The sequence below is a fragment of the Sinocyclocheilus rhinocerous genome, unplaced genomic scaffold (genome assembly GCF_001515625.1).
Source record: "Sinocyclocheilus rhinocerous isolate Xijiao unplaced genomic scaffold, SAMN03320098_v1.1 scaffold1120, whole genome shotgun sequence".
Taxonomy (NCBI): Eukaryota; Metazoa; Chordata; class Actinopteri; order Cypriniformes; family Cyprinidae; genus Sinocyclocheilus; species Sinocyclocheilus rhinocerous.
Genome location: NW_015666179.1, coordinates 435,680 through 457,981, shown reverse-complemented (window position 1 = coordinate 457,981; position 22,302 = coordinate 435,680). Strand labels below are relative to the sequence as shown.

Here is a 22,302-nt window from a genome sequence, read left to right as displayed (position 1 = left end):
TCATGCATGACGGCGATTTAAACCTAATTCACTTCAATAAAGATAACTATACATGCTATTCTTGTCATGAGCATCAAGGTGTGCGGGCGCTGCGGTGCAAATTCCACTCATGTTTAGTACATGTTTGCTAAATCAAAGATTCGAAAAAAATAAACGTTGGAGGCCGTTGATCTGCGCGCGAAGTCCTTGAAATCCATTCTGCTGTTAGCATATAGCATCATATAGCCGCCATGGCAAAAAGAACACAAGGCAGTTTAATTAATTTTGGTTTTAATATCTAAATTTTATATATATATATATATAAATTATATTATGAGCATAACAATTTGAGTAAAAAGTTGAATTTCAGAAATGTTTTTGTATGTCCCTGTTTGTGCCCGCCCGCTCACCGGCGTCAGCTGACGGGCTGTCTGGAACTAGCGCCACAACCGAATATCAGGCCAACTAACGTAACTGGAAATGGCAAGCGATACGACACCTCTTGGAAAACAACCATTATAATCAGCACCTCAACTCAGGTTTGAGGAAAAATACTGCTTTATTGTTTTTGATAATACTAACTGATTTACTGACTGATCGAATCTCTTTACTCTCTGCTATCACCATCACTTATCACACGCAGTGTGATGAACCCTCGCAGATTCTTCTAGCGCAGCAGCAGCACAGGATTCGTCGCTCGGACAGCATTCTGTCCTCTGCCTTTGTTTTCCCCTTGTCAGGTAGAAAGGAATTAAATTTCATCAGTACATTTAATCCCTTTATCAGGAACTGGATTTTCCTTTTTCCTTCCTTCCGGAAGTTAGCATCCCTGGGCCTAGACCAGTGGTATCAACGTGGTGCCCGCACACTATGGATTAATTTAATAACAGATCACACAGCAGAAATAAATGTGACAACAGCCAGTCAGTGAATGTGGCAAATATGTCTGCATGTCTATGTATGAATGGCATGGTTTCGTCTATGCCACGATTTCACAGTGTTTTCTTTGTCTGCCTGTCAATATATGAGAACAATCCGTCAAAAATAAAAGTTTGTTTTAACTTGAAGAAATTATGACAGAAATATAATACTACTGTCTACTAAAACGTAATTCTCAAAGTAATAATAATAATATTATATTTTTTTAAGAAATATCATACAACCAAGTTTTTTCCCCCATTAATTTATACAGTTGTGTAGCATCTTAATTGACAAAAAAATAAAAATTCAATGTTTGGTTGTAAATTAAATTTCATTTGATAAATTTTTTTTAAAAGATTGATTAAACTGTTTAAAGTTTTATTAATTCACAATGGATTTCATGGGGCCCTAAATTAAAAGGTAGCTACTCTGTGGAGTTTAATTGTAAACAAAGTTATGTTTACCTTAATTCCAAGCATTTCCTTCCCCATTAATGGTGAATGAATATTTTGATGTTCAAAAAAAACTTTTATTAAGGACACACTCGGTCCAAAAACACAGACAATAACAACAGAAAAAAAACCAGAACAGAATCCACAATATCGTATATTTACATATATACTAAAACGCCAATGGTTCCACATACTTGAGAAAAGTCTGACTGAACTTAGTACTTGGCTCATCAGTGTTGAAATTATACTGTTTACAGATTTCGATAACCTACACATACATCTGTACATAGTATTACGCATCACAGCAGCGCACATTGGTACACTAACACTGGCAAACATGTGGCTTGCACTGCTCCATCGTGGCACTTTAAGCAGCAGTCTCACACCATCGTTATAAGCTACATTGAGTTTCTGCATGCTGCTCTTTCTGTAATGCCCCCACAAATGGGCAATATACATAGGGGTACAATATGCTTTAAAAAGTGTAGTTTTCACAGCTCCTGAGCACATACAAAATTTGTGAATCAGCATATTAGCCCGTGCATACATCATATGACACCGTCTGTAAATGTCTCTATCATCAGACAGGTCATCAGTTATAAAATGCCCTAAGTATTTAGTCTAATCACATACTTTAAGGACACTACCAGACAAGGAGAAGTCAGGAAATTACAGTTTCCTGTCCTCCATACTCCTAACAATCATAATATTACTCTTCATTGCACTGTATTTAATGTCAAAGTCTGAGCCATATTGACAACAATTGTCCACATACCAAATCACCAAATTGTCCACATACATCAAATGGTTGATGATAATATATTACTAACCATACAACCAGTTCCACAGCCATTTAACAGCTTTGATAGATTGTCCATATAAACATTAAAAAGAAAGGGAGATAAAATGCTTCCCTGTCTAACACCATTACATACACTGAATGGAGCAGACACACAATTACCCCATTCTACATACATTAACTGATGAGCATACCAAAAAGCCAGAATTCTCACTAAAGATTGGGGAAATCCTCTATTGTATTACTTATAAAATATTTTTTCATGATTTACACGATCAAAGGCTTTAGAGGCATCAATGAAACACATAAAAATTGTAGAATTATGCCTGTTATACAGGTCTAACATCTCCTTTAAAGCAAAAATACACATGTGCCATGTTTACGTTTAAAACCAAACTAGTTATCAGAAGTCAGGAAAAACAGTTCCAACTTATTCAATAACGTCCTTTCAATAACCTTGGATAAAATACTGGCCAGAGCTATAGGCCGGTAATTATCCATGCTATTTATTTTGCCAGCTTTGTCTTTAATAATAGGCACTAACACAACAGATAAAACAGAATCAGGTAAAATACCATGAACTAAAAACCCAGTGAAACAAATGGTGAGCAGAGGACAGAGTTTTCTACTTGCAAATTTTAAATGTTCAGCAGATATCTTATCCATACCACGTGCCTTATTATCTTTTAGCATCATAACTGCATCATGAAATTCTTGTGGAATGAGCTTTGTAAAAATCGCCGCGTTTCAGAAAGGCGGGGCATAGAGGAGAAACAATAATGTACAGTATGTGGAAAATAATGTGTTTTTTTAACCTTAAACCGCATAAACACATTTCATTACACCAAATACACAAAATAATGTTCTTCTTAGCAACATCATATGACCCCTTTAACAACTCCATGATTATCAATGTTGCCCACTACAAAAAAGTTACTTTTAACAGCTCATAATAATGTTTTTGCCACAATTGAGTAATTTCCTCTGACCCACTTACCCCATCAATATTCGTTGGCAAAGATGTTTTACAATTATTCATTCTTTTTATTTCCTTCCAAAAGTCATTTGGATTATTATTTTGATATTGTATAAATAAATATTGATATTGTATGTCACAATCTCTAGCTGGAGTGCCCACGAGTCCTGTACCCTTTACCATTCACCCCGGACTCCATTCTTTGCTCGGACTCATTATCAATTGCAATCACCTCATCAGTCTCACACACTATAAGAATGGCACACACACACTCTCACATCGCTGGTTATTGAATGTTTGAATATTTTCCTAGTTTCCTGTGTGTTCCTTGTTTTCAGAGTCTTGCCTTGCCCTATTCTATTAAAGCCTGCCCTTGGATCCCCAACTCCGTTGTTGCCTCTCTCGTTACAGTATGTTATGGCAGTAAAATATTCAGGAAAATGTGTTCAAATTCATATTTCTATAAATTTTTTTGGAATATTTTCTAGCATTTATTGGTGAATATATATATAAGGCAAGGTTGCAGCTGATTTTACTAAGCAATACAATCATCACAATTAAAAGAACCAAAGACTTAAACTACTTCAGTCTGTGTGCATTGAATTTATTTAATACACGAGTTTCACAATTTGAGTTGAATTACTGAAATAAATGAACTTTTCTACGACATTCTAATTTATTGAGATGCACCTGTACTACATGTGCAAATTAGGATCAGCTAGGTTAGTGCATGTTGATAGGTTAGAAAAGGGCTTACCCACCACTGAATGCAAGTATACAAACATCTCATGATGGGTAAAGTCAAAGAGCTCTCCTTTGCCAAAAAGATTGTTGTGCTACATAACAATGGCACTGGTTACCAAAGGATTTCACAACTCATAAATTTTCCTGAAAGCACCATTTGGGGCCATTACCTTCAAGTGGAAGGAACATCACTCCACTATCAATGTATCCCTTCAGGGAGCCCTCACTCACTAGACTCCTGGCCTTGACAAAAACATTTTTCCGTTGGCTTTTGGATTGCTGCAGAAAATAATCTCTGTGACCAACAAAAGTTTAAGATTCTTACATGTTTTGTTCATTGTTATAATGTTAACAAATAAACACTTTGAACAAATATGACAAGTACAATCAGCAGAAGTAAAAAGTTAAATGTTTTTTGCCTTCCTTTCACTTTTCTGTTGCACAGGTACGGCCTTCTTGCTGGTCATCCGGAGGAGTTTCCAGCTAAGCTTGAGAATTCTGAATTGTTTGAAAGAATTGAGAAGTTTGTGCAGGTCCATAGAAACAGTTTTCTTCTGCTTCAAGCCCCAGTCTATGGAAAAAGGGAGTGGGAGATTTTATCATCAGTACAAAACAGGTGCATAATGAATGGAAAACTACAAATGTACAACCTTACTTTGAAAGCAAGCACCCCATCTTACATACTTACATGACCAAAGGGTTCTGGAGAGCCACTTAGACTAAGATCCACTCAGACTCAGAATAAGATGCCTGTGTGGTATAATTATTTTTCAAAAATGACTAATATTAATAATAAACAACTAATGAACCACACTTTGTGAAAGAGCTCAGTTCTGGCCAGCAGTGAGAACTGTTTTCTTTCAAAGCTCTCCTAATCTACCGAGCCAGACAAATACGAGTATGTGATAAAATGGTGTAACTCTTGATGTTTTATTTTTGCAACAGATTTCTTGGCTGTAACCTCAGAGTCATACCTGTGCACAGTACTGCTGATGTAGTGAAGGGAATGCTGGTCATTGCTAAGGTAAGTTGTGATGTTTTTCTACAATTCATTGTGAATGATTCACATTCTTTATTAATTATAATTTTCTAGATTTTTTTTTTTCATTTTTACAATGAATGCTGTATCGAGGTCAGTTATGGGATTTTAATGTCCATTTTAATTTAACATCAAGAACAGTGGTCACTATATATGCATGCATAGTAAAATTGCATAAATAAAAAATTAATTAGCATGGTGCATGCAAAATGTTTAATGGCCTTTTTATTCCAGGCCACAAGTAAACCCAATATGGCGAATTTGAGAGATCAGATGTCTTTGGCTTGTACTTACATCATTGATCATAGCCCTGTTTGGGGGATGCTTCAAGAGATGCAGTTCTAATGCGATTTACTGTATGTTCCTCTCCATTCATGTTCTTATTGCTTGCTATACTTGTTTTAAACAGCAGATGTCAGTCTTGTTTCATAGTAAGTTGTGTCTGGCAAACTGTTCCTTGCCATTCATACTTTGTTGTTTAGCCTTGAAAAAACATTTTCTTTCAAAATAGTTAATAAACTATTAAGAACAAAGTATAAACATTGTCAGAGGAAAAATGTCCAACTTTTATTTGTGCTGGAAAAGTCTTCAAAGTCAGAATACAGAATAGTATTGAAAATATTGATATTGTTGCTTTTACATTGCATTTATATCATTACAAATGTGTCATGCTACAGGGAAAGTAAATAAATAAATTCATTAATATATTATTCAGTTCAGAAAGCAGCAATTGTCCCCATTTCAGTTTTGACTATCCTCAATGATTTCCTCTATACGGACCACAAGGCTTTCCATTAAGCCATATGTGACCAGGGCACACTGCAAGACCTGCAAATGATATGTTTAGAATGTTTTATGATTTACTGTCCCTATTTTAAAAATGAATTCAGATAAGTAGTACTGATAATCTAACCTTATCCTGTGCCTCACATGGCATGTTGCCAAGCATCTCCGTTTTCACAGTCAAGCTCTGAACAGATCTCTTCCCAAAGGCCTCCTTAAATTCTGTGGGGAAAAATTTTTTTTTTTATTGGTCTTATGAAGTATTCTAATTTGTTGAGATAGTGAATTGGTGGGGTTTTGTTAAATGTGAGCCAAAATCATCACAATTAAAAGAACCAAAGACTTAAACTACTTCAGTCTGTGTGCATTGAATTTATTTAATACACGAGTTTCACAATTTGAGTTGAATTACTGAAATAAATGAACTTTTCTACGACATTCTAATTTATTGAGATGCACCTGTACTACATGTGCAAATTAGGATCAGCTAGGTTAGTGCATGTTGATAGGTTAGAAAAGGGCTTACCCACCACTGAATGCAAGTATACAAACATCTCATGATGGGTAAAGTCAAAGAGCTCTCCTTTGCCAAAAAGATTGTTGTGCTACATAACAATGGCACTGGTTACCAAAGGATTTCACAACTCATAAATTTTCCTGAAAGCACCATTTGGGGCCATTACCTTCAAGTGGAAGGAACATCACTCCACTATCAATGTATCCCTTCAGGGAGCCCTCACTCACTAGACTCCTGGCCTTGACAAAAACATTTTTCCGTTGGCTTTTGGATTGCTGCAGAAAATAATCTCTGTGACCAACAAAAGTTTAAGATTCTTACATGTTTTGTTCATTGTTATAATGTTAACAAATAAACACTTTGAACAAATATGACAAGTACAATCAGCAGAAGTAAAAAGTTAAATGTTTTTTGCCTTCCTTTCACTTTTCTGTTGCACAGGTACGGCCTTCTTGCTGGTCATCCGGAGGAGTTTCCAGCTAAGCTTGAGAATTCTGAATTGTTTGAAAGAATTGAGAAGTTTGTGCAGGTCCATAGAAACAGTTTTCTTCTGCTTCAAGCCCCAGTCTATGGAAAAAGGGAGTGGGAGATTTTATCATCAGTACAAAACAGGTGCATAATGAATGGAAAACTACAAATGTACAACCTTACTTTGAAAGCAAGCACCCCATCTTACATACTTACATGACCAAAGGGTTCTGGAGAGCCACTTAGACTAAGATCCACTCAGACTCAGAATAAGATGCCTGTGTGGTATAATTATTTTTCAAAAATGACTAATATTAATAATAAACAACTAATGAACCACACTTTGTGAAAGAGCTCAGTTCTGGCCAGCAGTGAGAACTGTTTTCTTTCAAAGCTCTCCTAATCTACCGAGCCAGACAAATACGAGTATGTGATAAAATGGTGTAACTCTTGATGTTTTATTTTTGCAACAGATTTCTTGGCTGTAACCTCAGAGTCATACCTGTGCACAGTACTGCTGATGTAGTGAAGGGAATGCTGGTCATTGCTAAGGTAAGTTGTGATGTTTTTCTACAATTCATTGTGAATGATTCACATTCTTTATTAATTATAATTTTCTAGATTTTTTTTTTTCATTTTTACAATGAATGCTGTATCGAGGTCAGTTATGGGATTTTAATGTCCATTTTAATTTAACATCAAGAACAGTGGTCACTATATATGCATGCATAGTAAAATTGCATAAATAAAAAATTAATTAGCATGGTGCATGCAAAATGTTTAATGGCCTTTTTATTCCAGGCCACAAGTAAACCCAATATGGCGAATTTGAGAGATCAGATGTCTTTGGCTTGTACTTACATCATTGATCATAGCCCTGTTTGGGGGATGCTTCAAGAGATGCAGTTCTAATGCGATTTACTGTATGTTCCTCTCCATTCATGTTCTTATTGCTTGCTATACTTGTTTTAAACAGCAGATGTCAGTCTTGTTTCATAGTAAGTTGTGTCTGGCAAACTGTTCCTTGCCATTCATACTTTGTTGTTTAGCCTTGAAAAAACATTTTCTTTCAAAATAGTTAATAAACTATTAAGAACAAAGTATAAACATTGTCAGAGGAAAAATGTCCAACTTTTATTTGTGCTGGAAAAGTCTTCAAAGTCAGAATACAGAATAGTATTGAAAATATTGATATTGTTGCTTTTACATTGCATTTATATCATTACAAATGTGTCATGCTACAGGGAAAGTAAATAAATAAATTCATTAATATATTATTCAGTTCAGAAAGCAGCAATTGTCCCCATTTCAGTTTTGACTATCCTCAATGATTTCCTCTATACGGACCACAAGGCTTTCCATTAAGCCATATGTGACCAGGGCACACTGCAAGACCTGCAAATGATATGTTTAGAATGTTTTATGATTTACTGTCCCTATTTTAAAAATGAATTCAGATAAGTAGTACTGATAATCTAACCTTATCCTGTGCCTCACATGGCATGTTGCCAAGCATCTCCGTTTTCACAGTCAAGCTCTGAACAGATCTCTTCCCAAAGGCCTCCTTAAATTCTGTGGGGAAAAAAATACTACAAGTCAAATTCCATTTTCTTCACTATATAATAATTACCATTTAACAGGGAAAGAATACAAAGTATGTATTACCTTTAGCCTTGATCTTTTTGTCCTCTCTAAGTCTTTTTAACTCTGTCCTATAGTATGATTTTGACATGCTTAGACATAGTCGTAATAATTTTGTGTAACTGTCTGCAATGTGGCACAGGTCTATCCATATTCCAGTCTGAAAAAAAACAAGGTGGGTCTTATTAATAGAACAAGATGAAAATATAAGTGTAATGTTATATATAGTTGTGTTTTGACAAAATGTTGTAAAAATCTTACAGAATTGTTTCTTTCCTGTATCAATAAATACCGCAGAAGATTCAGAGACTCCATTACCCTTCAAAACAATAAAGACAAAATATGAATATGGAGGGGAGAAAATCAAACAACAAATAAATTGTATTGATTATAGTCAAATTTAGTCCTAAGATATTTCTTTAGCTAAATACAGGGAGTTACACAGAACAGGTGCATATTGTGGTAAAAGCTGGAAAGTTTATCATTTGCATATCAGCAGGATGAAGTAAGGCCTAAGTAATTTATCAGCAGCAGATTATCCAGACGAGGTATGTCAATCACTCAGGTTTTAGTATCATTTTAGGAATGACACAGGATCTGCCTCATAATATTGGACTGCTCACCATCTGTTCTGTATTGTGGGATCATGGCAGTAAACCTGGACTACACTCATTAATAAATTATGGTTAGGGATGGATTGTATCTTGTTAGTAGGAGATCTAACATTTAAAATAGAGACAGCTACCATATGTAGAGTCTGTACTTGGGTTACGATTCATGTCAATGATTTGTTGATATAAAAGTTGATTAGATGCATCAAGATGCAGTTCTGAGCATTTAGTGGCTCGTCAGGCGATTGTTTTCCTTTAAACTTTTTGTAAAAATACAGGTTTTCTTCACCTGTCCATTCCATGTAGCAAGTCGGTTTCATGGCCCTGTGGGAGAATGATAGTGTCTCTGAGCAGTGAGATGAGCGGAGTCTCCTCAAACCAGCTGTCTTCGTAGGCTGACTTTAATAGAAAAAGAGAAAATATACCTAACATCAGTGATTCAGTGTTGATGAAAATCCTGTCACTTGGACAAGCAGACAGATAAGCAGCATGTGATTCATAAATTTAAGACATCTGATTGTTTTGTGCACTACCTTTCTGTACCGTTCCACTTGATTCTTTATGTTTTTGATGATGATACTTTCTACACCTGCATGATGGCTAGTCTTCATGATACGTCTTAGAGCATTTACAAAGGAGAAATAAGCAATTTATACCCAGACTAAAATGTTCTACTTTTTATATTTATGTAAACCAGAATATTACATTCAAATATTGATAGCAGTTTTACTTAAATATATATTTAAACTTTCTAGATACCATACCTGAAAAATGTGTGCTTCGCTTCACCATTAAGCTTCTCTATAAAAAGCTGGAACACCACAAGGCTTTTTCCTCTCTGAATGAAAGAGAATACGTTTCAGTTTCAAATGAAAAAAAAAAAAAAAAAAACTTTCATTCACACTGATCAGATTTACTTGTAAAAGCAAGTTGTGTCTCATCCATACTTACCAAATGCTGGATAGGACATTCAATCATAATTGTAATTAAGTTCTGTGAACAAATAACAAAAGTTGTCTTGTAAATTAGCACTGTCATTAAAAAAGTAAACATTTTTGTTTTTACCAAGGATGCCCCAATTATTAAAATTCTGGGAATAATTCTACCGATAAGTTAAAACCAAATCTAATATCAGCTGATAACTGATATGGAACCAATATACAGTATTGTGCATCCATAGATTTCACCACCAAAAAATTAATGTATGTTTTAAAAAGCAGGTGATGATTTATTTCTTTATTCCATAACAATACATAGCATTGCTGCATACCTTTGGAACCTCATGAAATGGTTTCAGATCTAAGAGCTCCACTGGAAGACTGCAGTCTGTTACTCTTTCCAAACTTTTAACGTGTAAGTCCTAAAAAATGCAAGACATTTGATAGCAAATGACTACTCATTACTGAAAATTTAAGCATGTACATAGTTTTCTGTACTTGTAATAAATGTTTTGATGAAGGTTTACCAGTCTTTTCAATATCCATGATTCATCCTTTCTGTATAGGGTAAAAAGCAGGAAGGAAAGTCAGACTAAATACATGGTACACTATTTTCATATTTTTATTTATTATTTTTTACACACCTACTTAAAAGAAGATTGATGTATTCCATATTACACTGCAGGATGAAAACAGGGCTGAAATAAAAAATAAAATTTAACATTTATGTTAGAGCGCATGTACATTTAAAGTGTAGCAGTTGCATAAACTGCTTTCATAGAGACATTGCTATTGTGTACCACAAATTGAAAAAATGGTGCCAAATCTATCAGAAAGCTTTTGAGCACAAAACAAGATTCTCAACTCGGCAAGCGAAGGGGATTTTTAACCCCTTTTGAAAGCCCAAGAGATCTGTGGCCTTAACAGCTCACACTGTCTTTGAGTCTGATAAACATATGGTGAGATGAGAAAAAAACAAAACACATTTTTATAGTCTTGAGGTCTAACTGCAACTTACCAAAAAACTGTAGGAAACACTTCTATGGCAATAAGCTAGACAAAAAGCAAGTAAGCAATGCAAGCTCTTGATTCATTTCGATGACAAGCATCTTTCTCCGAAATGGTGTATTCTTTTCCTCTCAAAGGATTGTAGAACAGGATTTTTGGCAGAGATTCTTGTATCACTGCTAGGATTGCCTAGTATTAGAAGCACAGAAACACTCAGAAGTCAGGTCATCCTTTTTCTAAAAGTACCATGCCTAAGCCTAATAGTAACAACAAAGTTAGTGATATCATTACCATTATTTCTGTGGCAAAATTCCACAAGGGTGAAATTTCTGTCATGTTCGCCTCTCTGTCCAGCTGAACATGGAGGAGAGGTTCCCTTAGACTCGCCATGCAACTGAGCCATTACAGAAAGAAGGGAAAATTTGAAGAATTAGGTAAAATACTGGTTAAGATCACGTGCATATAATCAACAAAGGGTTACATATTTCTCAACATTGTCACTTAAATGACTGCTAATTTTCAAAATGTTGACTGACATCAGACTCTGACAATCGGTTATTTTTCACTTAAGACAACCCATCATATCTTCACTGATGGTTTATAAAAACTGTTTCTCTTGCTTAGAACAAAACTGAACATTGTCTAAATCCCATAATTTGTATTATTTTTTAGATGTTTTAAGACTTTTTCAGACTTGCGGTAACCGATCATATTTTCATTAATACTTTTTGAGAATTGCTTGCTTGCGCTTTAAACAAAATGAATAGAACAAATTCTAATAGAAAAAACTTACCAAATGCTTGATAAGACAGTCAATCATAATTGTAATTAAGTTCTGTGAACAAATAACAAAAGTTGTCTTGTAAATTAGCACTGTCATTAAAAAAGTAAACATTTTTGTTTTTACCAAGGATGCCCCAATTATTAAAATTATGGGAATAATTCTACCGATAAGTTAAAACTGGCTGCAATATAACAAAGAGTGAAAAATTTAAGGGGGTCTGAATACTTTCCGTACCCACTGTACTTTCAGCTGATAACTGATATGGAACCAATATATTGTGCATCCTTAGATTTCACCACCAAAAAATGTATGTATGTTTTAAAAAGCAGGATATGTTTTATTTCTTTATTCCATAAAAAATACATAGCATTGCTGCATACTTTTGGAACCTCATGAAATGGTTTCAGATCTAAGAGCTCCACTGGAAGACTGCAGTCTGTTACTCTTTCCAAACTTTTAACGTGTAAGTCCTAAAATGGTAAAGCACTATGGCATTGGAGACATAACAGTGTGAGACATGTGGGGGCGTGTTTAAATGAGGCGTTTTAGGAGGGTGTGGACGAGTCTTAACTTTTATAAAAAATATCTCTTTGGGTTTGAGACTTTAGTCTTTGCAACTTTAGGGATCTTATCTATTCACGAACAGCTTGTATCACTCCAAAGAGAAAGGAAAACTTGAAATCACATCATATGACCCCTTTAAAACTGTTTGAAACAATGTGTATTGTAAAAGCACTATACAAATCAATTTGATTTGTACTTCGAATTGGATCAATGTCTCATTGACTGCATTAGTAAGAACAGGTTTAAAAACATACAACTTTAGAAGAGCAGCTCTTGGTTTGGTGGCCACTGAGTTTGTGTCTTGATTCTTGACTTCCTGCACAAAGGGTTGTACAAAGGTCAGTACTGCAGTGCAGCTTCGACAGAGCCCATACACATCTTCCTGTTCCTGTTTGTGTGAGTAAGGTACAGGCAGCTTTGAAATCTGTTTCTGCAGAGAACCAAGGGCCAAAGCCAATCCACGGGCCTTCGACTCACTCATTCTCAACACCACTGGGTGGGGAACAAACAGAAAATGTGTTATTACTAGCAGTGTAGAGGGAGCCCTGTTTATTTTTGGCTTGTATTTTTAAATTGAAAAACAGTTTTTAAATGGGTTTGCAGGATGCATCAGGATTATGGCTTTAGCTGTTCTGAGGTTCTTTTCCTCAGCAGTTGTTCTGTTACCTGACTGAATAAGAGGTATAAGAACAATGATGGAGTCTGCGATGGAGTCTCCCATAGACCTCACTATGTGCTTGGAAGACATTTATATATTTACATTTTTTACATTTAATGGTACATTTGACTGTACTGTACATATTTATTAAAATGTGTAGTAAATCCATTATTTAATCCATGTTGGCCTATATTTTTTATATATCTTCTGCACATGCTTGAAATGAAATTATTTACAATCATGATCGTGACAATTTAGCATTTGATGGACACTGGCTGTGTATTTTGAAATGAGTTATCTGAAAATTTAGTCTTTATTTGGTGCATTTAGTTTCTGCTTTAAAACGTGCCATGCATGTTCCTTAGTGTGTGCTACATGTGTGGAAGAGCGGAGCAGTGCAAGAAATTGGTAAATCAACAGCACTTAATGGAGTGCTGGTCCTTAGAGGGCTTCCAGTGGAGCAAAAAAAATCTGACTGGTTCTCCGCTAAACTGCATTCCCACACCCAAGGGTCAAGGGGCCAGTCAGTTAGGCAGAATGACAAAGTGGCGGTTTAGCAGAGGTACAGCCCATCAAATTCTCCCAATCCCAGTGGATTGATGTCATAAATATGAGCCTGGGATGGGATATGAGCCTGAATGTTGTGGCACCTGTCTCTCAGAAACCTGAAATTTAAAAGCTTAAAAGATTAACTAATCTTATTAGTTAACCTTGCTTTAAAAAAAAAAACATGCAAACCGGTTGCCTTAAAAAAAAATTAAGTAAAAACACTTTTTTTGTTTCAATAACTAATTCATTTTAATTCAAGTTAAATATACTAGGTACATACCAATAAACTCCATTGTGTTTACTTGTTAAAACCATGCAAACTGATTGCCTTAGTTTTACCAAATAAGTATTACTTTAATAAATTAAGTGTTTCAGTTGTGCTTCAAAAATTCTAAAACCCTTTTAAAACCAAAAATAACAAAACATTAAACACTAAAACAGGGGTTCTCAGCTCTGGCCCTCAAGGTCTACTTTCATGCAGTGTATAGCTCCAACCCTAATCAAACACACCTGAACAAGCTAATCAAGGGCTTCAGGATTGCTAGAAAGATACAGACAGGTGAGTTTGATTAAAGTAGGAGCTACACTCTGCAGGAAAAAGTACCCAAATTATGCGCAAATTATCCGTATTCAGTTAACCAGGTCTCGTCACTTCCGGTTCAAGCGTTTTGCATATGCTTCGTTAAATATGAAGCTGTTTTACTCAAGATGCCTTCAAAGTAGATACCAATGATGATCATAACCACGTATGCGGACTGATATCTAAAAGTTTTTTTTTTTTTATTCTTTTCACTAACATTTAGATATAAAAATTGAATAAAATGTCAACAATAAAAATATCTAGCTAGTTTAACTGATTATCTTAAAAGTCCATAGATATCGCTATTATTTAATACGGCTGTTAACACGTTCTCCAACAAGCGATGAGACCTGTTTTCCGGGTTTGGTCATGGTGACGTTCGACATATACCCTATTCGATCTCGAGGGCCAGAGTTGAGAACCTTTGCACTAACAGATCTTCCCCATCTTAATCTTGTGCAAAAACGCATAAAATAACACTTAATTTCAACATTTATTCCTAAAGTCTGAAGCAAAGCATGCTGGGAACAAGAAATTATCTTGACATAATGGTACTCGAACAAATCAATTTATCTTAACTATGGTTTTCTGAGTAACAAAGGCATAGTGCACAAATAGTACAGATAACTAGATTTTTACATTTAAAATAAATAAATTGTTGTACATTACGTAAAGTCAACTAAAAAGTGTTAGTTAGGATGAGAAATGGATAATAAATATTTTGCAATAATTTCCAGTACAATAAGATCTTAAACAGGTTTTAAAAGCATATGTCAATGCTTCAAGATTTACCTGATTGGCCTCCTCTTTTATGAAGTCCAGGAGTTGAGTGCAATCATCTTGGGCAACGCATGTATGACCAGCATTCAGAAAGAGCTTATGGTCCTCTGGTTTAAAGACTTCAGTTGTTCTCTGAAAACGTGGACAGAGTCTTTGTCAAATATTTTATTCACCAAAAAAATTATCATACTGTAAATCTTGCACAAAGTGAAAACAATTCACAGCATACCTTGTGGTTATGCCCTTTACAGTCATTATCATAATGCATAATAAATTACACATATCATATGTATGCTTAACTTGATGTAAATACAAGCACAAATTTTATTACAAATACATATTGTAGTAAAAAAAATTGCAACCAAATATGATGTTTAATTTTCTGTTTCCTTACCCATCTTTGAACCACACCCTCTAGTTGATTCGCTGCCATTTTCAGAGCTGGTCTTTTAAAAAAATAATCCATACAAATTACACTTCAAGGTCAGGATTATAATCGAGACTTCTCTGCTCGGGATCTGAATGACATCTGCGTTAAAATTTCAGCATAAAAGAATAGAGTAGCTAGGTTTAAAACACAGGTCAGAGTGTTTGAAAAGAATCGAGCAAGAGGCAATCTGACAGGGGACCCTTGTAAACCTCTTAGTAAGCACTGCAGCTGAGTGTCTGCTAATAGGATTAAGACAGAGCAATCTGAAATAGATGGGACAAGAAAGAACTCTCTCGAATGCCCTGGAAAACAGTCATGGGTGTTTTAATTATACTGCAGTCAGTTAATATTGACTTTAAATTCTGTTTGTTCAACTGACTTTTAAAGGCACCGTTTAAGTATAATTAATGAAACACTTCGCTGTCACTATATGTGACTGATTGGTAGGATCCTACAGAAGACCACGTTGACTCACAATAACCCCCTCAAATTAGTCCTGACATCATTTAAACATGTCATGGAAATACTGAAAGCGCATCAGAAATTGCTTAGTAATATTTGGCAAGCATGTGTGTACTGTCCCTTAGTTCAATCCCTATTAAGTCCAGTATTGCTCCAGTGGACATGTAATCTGATATGAGCCATGTCTTTGACTTCCAGGGATAACTATTGTAGACCCTGATTTCAGGTGTATGGAGACAAACCAGGTTTGAGCAATAGGATTTAAGCAGCAGCTGCGAAGTTTGCTCTGTCTATTACAGTGTGGTGAAAGGCTTTAACAAAAGGCACAATGTAATTATAACAGGAAAGGACAGGCTGGTTGCATGTTAGCTTCAGATTTGCCCATGGCTAATTGAAGACTGCTGATTTAGTGTTTTGACAGTGAACAGACTGCGTGTAATGAAAGTCGAGCTCAAAAAAATTTAAAAAAAAGATCTCTCACTGTATGTTGACAGACAAACAGGTTTGTTGGTTTTGTGCGATCAGCCCACGTCCTTTTGGACTCATTGTATGTTCACAAGGTGTTGCAAAGGGAATTTGAATTATTTAAGTAAAAACTGTAATAAAAAAATGACCCCGGCAATGGATATCTTTGGGAGCTATTTCTTTCTATTTTGAGCTTTTTTCTGATGTTTTTTGGTGTAACCTCATGTCACCATATTGATTCTGTTATATTAAATAATATTTATGAAAATAAACATCAGTGATAGGTTGGCTTTGGATTCAGTCTAAATGGTATATAATTATGTGATATATACTGCGGCCTTGGCAGAAGTAAGATGACGTTTCTGTACTTTTATTGGTGATACTTTTGACTTCTCAGTTGGAATATTTTTGCATAAGTTGTCCTAAATTCACATGACGCCTCTTTTATGCAGAATTTCTTTGAGTGTATGTGTGTAATAGGCCTGTCTCAGCTCACTACTATCATATATCCATTTATTTTTAATAGGGAACAGCAACAGGACAACAAAAGTGTAACCTGATTACCTGACGGACACATCAGCTTTTCAGGCTTTGACTTCTCGGTGGAATTTAGCAAAGAGGAATGAGGCATTATATTATCTTTAATAGTAATATTAAAGTTACTTTAATAGTAAGTAATATAATAAGTGTATTTCAGTTTAATATACTTCAGACATACTATGCTTTTTTGCACTCAATTGTTGTTGTTTTTTCATATTGCATGTTGACAGGAATGTTTACTCCATCACTCTCTTGCCTATTTCTTGGCAATAGAGTGGCCCCGAAGGCCCCTAGAGGCAATGTCTAGAGCTGATGGTGTCTGCCAGTATCCCTCCGAGCATGTCAAGAAAAACTGTGCTGTTTAGGGGTCACTCCCTAGAGTCTGTGCCTTAGCTTTCACTGCCTTGCCTACAGATGGACTTCTGTGTTTGATTTGAAACAGTGCACTTTATATGGACATGGCTCAGATTTTCCCTTTCCCATGATTTAGTAACTGCGGGGAGGATTAAAAAACGGAATAATAAATATTGTGATTCACGGAAACTACTCAAGCTATAGCTATAAATCTGACCCCTGCGTGAACCTTTAACATAGAAAGAGGAGGGGTCAGAGTCAAGTGAAATCAGCTAGGCCTTGATGTACTGTATTATAGATAACATTTTACTGTTTTCCCTAAAGTTAACTTAACAATATTTAACAAGTGCAAATAAAAACGTACAGCAATGCGCTCAATCTTCCAGACAGCAGCAGCATCTGTAAAATGTTAGTTCTTCTGACTGTTGTCAGAGTGACTAGGACCATGGGGAGGAGAATACAACAGATCCATACAACTATACAGGTGCTTCTATTGCCGATGCCTGCTTGCCCTTTTGTAAATCGGCATTTTGATGGCAGTTACCTGTGTTGAGTTGTTCCAAATCAATACGTGCAGTGTGGGAAGCTTAATTGACAAGGATAACACTGGCCCCTTTTCTAAAGGAGAGACACCCTGTCTGGCTTTGATCAATACCACGCTCACCAGCACGGCTGAGTCCACTTGTGTGCTTGGGTACCCTGTGCCTTCATCTCTGTAGGCAACCCCCAATGGCAAAAGAGGCTGGGATGTTACATGTGAACCGGCTGTCAAAGCAATTTTGTCAGTCTGCTCATTCTCTGGTGTTTAGAGATGCTGACACACTGTGTACTGGTTCCCATGATTTTATTGAGGTGATGGAAGCTTTTAGGCATTTTTTTCCTCTCTCCCCTCCCTCTCTCCTTTTATCCACTAGTACAGGTACAAGTGTTTTAATTTGTATTCCTCCTGCCAAAAACGTCTCCGGGGCACCTTGGTTGCCTGTCATTTAGGTCAAAAGATCAGTTTTATTTGTTTATTTGTTTGTTTGTTTATTAGTTTAACTTTAAATCAACAGCATAATTTATGTAGTGTAAATCCAGGTGACAATTTTTATTAACACTTATTGAGCTTTTCCTTTTATGAAAATTTTCAAGCTGTATGATTTTGGTCTTTTGTCAAATATTTGGGCCCAAATCTTTGACCACAACAGACAGAAAATATTTTTATGAAAGCCTGTTTCCAAAAATAAAATAAAAAATAAAAAAACACTATTGCAACTTTACACTTAACACTATTGCAAAAAACTTGAAATCGCATCATATGACCCCTTTAAAGGTTCTTTATGGAACCATTTAGACAAAAAGGTGCTTCTATGGCACCTTTATTTTTAAGAGTGTTTCTCACTATTTGTTTTTTATTATTATATATAATGTAATTATATTTCTATCTATTTTATTTATTGAAATTGTGACTTTATTTCTTTCAATTGTTATTTTATATCCCACAATTGTGACATATCTCTGTATCTCACAATATCAATATTATAATAATAAATCTTGCAATGTGACTATCTTGCCATTCTGAGTTCATATCTTGCAATTGTGGTTTTACATGTCACAATTGAAACTTTATTTCTAATAACTCTAATAACAATAAATAACTTTTATTGTGACTTTATATCTCAAAATATAACTTTAAATCCTGCAATGTGACTATATCTTGCAGTTTGAACTTTATAAAAGTAACTTTATATCTCGCAGAGTAACTTTATATCTCAGTTATTTTATACCTCACAATTGCAACTTTATTTCTCATAAAATCAGCTTTAAATCTTATAATTGTAACTATATTTCAGTGTGACTTCTCTAGCAATGTGAAATTATTTCTTATTTGAAACTATGCCTCACAATGACCGATTTTTCTACTTTGAGGTTTCTTATAACAAAGTAAATGTGATCAGTCAAGTAAATGTGATTTGGAGGTCAGTAGCCGCACCTGCCTCTTCATGCTGTTGTTGTGCAAACATCTATAGCTGGTCTGTGTGGAAAGCAGGTTGGAAAAACTCAAGAGTTAATTTGAGCAGATCAGGTACTGGTTGAGATCATTAATGATTTAGCATACACCAGCGGGAAAACGAGCAGGGCCAGTCTCACCTACCCCTGCAACCCAGATCTTTGTCTTTGTATCGCTGCTCTTTCAGATCGCCTTAGTCTTTTACAGTGAACAGAATCAAAAGGAGTCTCTATTTTGGACCTAAAGATTCTCTCTTTGAAATATTTAATGTGTGACAAATGAATTTTACAGTAATTTGTGTAGTAGCTGCATACGCCCACAGTTGTATTGTGTAACGGTATAGCTTGAGTCAGAACAAATGATTGCTAACTTTAATAATTCCTGTTAAACTTGGTAACAAGGATTTGTTACACTTCAATTCAGTTGAAGTCATTACTTTTTTTGTAGCATGGCATTGGCTCTTGTCTGTTACTGTGTATAATTTTCCCTTTTCTGTTAGCCGTAGGGCCATTATTATTTAATGCAATCACAATGCAATTAGACTGAGTGAGATTTATCCACCAAAGATCATGTTTGACAAAAGGGGGATAATATATTTTTAAATCAAGTGGCTGGTACACAAATGCATGTTGTGTTCGTTTTGATGAAGCTTGCTCTTTTGTTCCTTTCACAGTTCACTGCCCATCAGAGAGTCAACACCAACCACATTCAAACAAGAGCAGAAAAACATCACAGCTGTTCCTACATACACAACTACATGAAACAGTTTTATATATATATATATCTAGTGCTTTTAAACAGTGTAGGAACATATCATCTTGTCTGAGTTAGTGAGCAGACGTGTTGGTGTATTTGTGCACCTAGTGTCAGAATGCGTCTATGTAGGAGGCCGTGCGAGCGCGTGTGCGTGTGCGTGCTGGACCTCTGGGACTTTGGAAGTACTTACCAGCTCACTGCAGACTGCTTGATCTGTTGAGAAGCAGTGCAGTGGTTTGATGGTGCTGCAGAGTGACACATGACTGCACAGACCCCGAACAGACATTAGCACAGGCTTCAGCAAACCTACATCTGAGCCTCAAATCATTCATTAAATCAGAACATCAAAAGGAACTTTACTTGAATGCCTCGACATACATTTTTTATTATTACTGAGAATAAATCTTTTGTCATTTTTCTCACCACCACCACCACCACCACCGTCTCCTGGCTCTTTTTGCACTCTCTCTCTCTCCCTCTCTTAGTCTCTACATATCAGCTTGCCTGCATCCCTCTCTCCTTCTCTCTTCTAGTTTGATACATCCTTTTGCTTGGCTTGGTATTTTGTGAAATGGATCTTATGAATTTTTCAGAGAGGTTCATTGCTTTAGTCAGGCCTGGTTAAGTGGAGGATTGTATCAGTTCGCAACCTTTTAGGCTGCATTGCACTATTCTGAAAATCATGTTGTTTATAGAGGAGGGATTTAAGCTGAGTGACATTGATGGATAACTGCTAATAATATTCTAGTGTTATAAACTTAAAATATGCTGAAATATTACCGTACAAAACTCACTTTAACTTTACTTTATTTTTCTTGAATTGGGGACAGGGCAATGTTATTAGACATAGAAATGCACTGACTGTTACATAAAAGATTTTAGAGCTTTTAATTCTACTGTAACTGTGCAGCCTGGGCCTGTCTGTCACATTGTATTTCTTTCTGACCTGAGACTTTTTTTTTTTGTTCAACCTTTTACTAACATGAATCCTTTTAGTGCTTTTGTCAGGATTCATATGCTATTAGATTACTCTTTAAATGTTGATGAAACAGCGCTATACTGATGTACTCCGGCTAAATAAAATGCTCCCTATAGCAGGATGAATTAGATATAATGTCGTGGAAATTTGACTTATTGATGGGGGTAGTGGAGGTAGATTTCTGGGAAATGTCAAAAATTTGGGGGATTTTTTATTTCTAGGTATACTTTCCATTAGTTCTTAGTCTCAATCACATCTCAACATATCTTCCATTGTTTTCGTAATCCGTAAGTGAAACTGTCTGATTGGAAAACTGATTTCTGAACATTTATTACATACATTCTATTTACACATGTCTACCATTTTATTTGTATATATTTTGAACATAATATTTAAAACTCTTAATTTTTACAGGTCTAGAGAAAGCCGAAACAAATAAAACGTCCCTTTGCGTCTCCTTGTGAGCGACAGCTAGCATCCAAATAGTGGTAGTGATATGTAATGCTAAATGAAGAAGATAAACATGTCTTTAAATGAGCACCTTTCAGCAGCTGGTGGGGGCTCTCTACGCCGACTGCGTGCTGTGCAGGGGTTGGTGGGCCCCTCTGCGAGATAACTAATGGAAAAGCTTTCAGGGCCTTAAACCTGAAGGAAAACGTCATCTCACATTTGGCCGCTCACCCAGGTCTAATGTCTCCCAATCACCACTGGTCTTACCCATTTTTACTAAGACCCCCTACACTTAGCTTTTGCCTGTTACACTCTCTCTCACACATATACGTCAACCCCAATGGACTCTTCAGAGTGACTGACTTTAGAGCATGCCAGGACTCAGGAGACTTACCTTGTTAAACAGTCCTGAAAACAACAAGGACTTCAAAACAAAAGTGTGTGGCGTTTAGGCAGTAAAAGCGTGGTACTCAGGCTCAGCTGGGACATCCCAGAGCAGACTGGAAAAATGCTCCCTGTTCCCCTGAGTCTGTACTGAGGTGTCATGTCAAGCTGGAATAGGATGAATAGGAGCAGACAGATACTTTACACTGATGGCCTCACACACTGTAACCTGATGCAGCGTTTAAGGCAAATCAGACTTTGCTATTGAAAATACTTTTTAATTCATGGATTTATTTGTTTTACTTAGTGTGTCAGTGTGTCTCTGTAAGTAAACAATAGAGTTAATATTTGTACTTTTTTCCCGCATATTATATATCCTGTTATAAAAGTGTTATCATTTGTATAGCGCTTGCACAAAATTTTCACAAAAAGTTTTGTTAATTATGTTTTATTGATGTTTTTGGAGATTTTGTAGTTTTTAGATTTCATATACATAACATTCAAATACAAAATTTCATATACACACATAGTTCTGCCATTGAAATTTCTAATAAAATTATATATATATATATATATCCATCTAGTATAATTCATAAAAACCTGTGCAAATTGTTTTTCCCACAGATAGTGTGAGGGTCTTTCATCTGTTCCAAGTAAATTCCCTGTTATGTTTTTTCTCTCTCTTTATTCTATCTACC

The 22,302-nt window shown here is 35.7% G+C and overlaps 1 long non-coding RNA gene and 1 pseudogene across 1 annotated transcript; both read right to left on the bottom strand.

Moving 5' to 3' along the window:
- Positions 1–7,689: 7,689 nt before the first annotated feature.
- Positions 7,690–12,939, bottom strand: LOC107732009 (glomulin-like; annotated as a pseudogene).
- Position 12,940: 1 nt separating this feature from the next.
- LOC107732027 (uncharacterized) lies at positions 12,941–15,429 on the bottom strand. Its single transcript, XR_001638825.1, has 3 exons — positions 15,186–15,429; positions 14,804–14,923; positions 12,941–12,960 (listed from the first exon to the last, which is right to left on the bottom strand). It is a non-coding gene; the product is annotated as an uncharacterized LOC107732027 (long non-coding RNA).
- Positions 15,430–22,302: the final 6,873 nt, after the last annotated feature.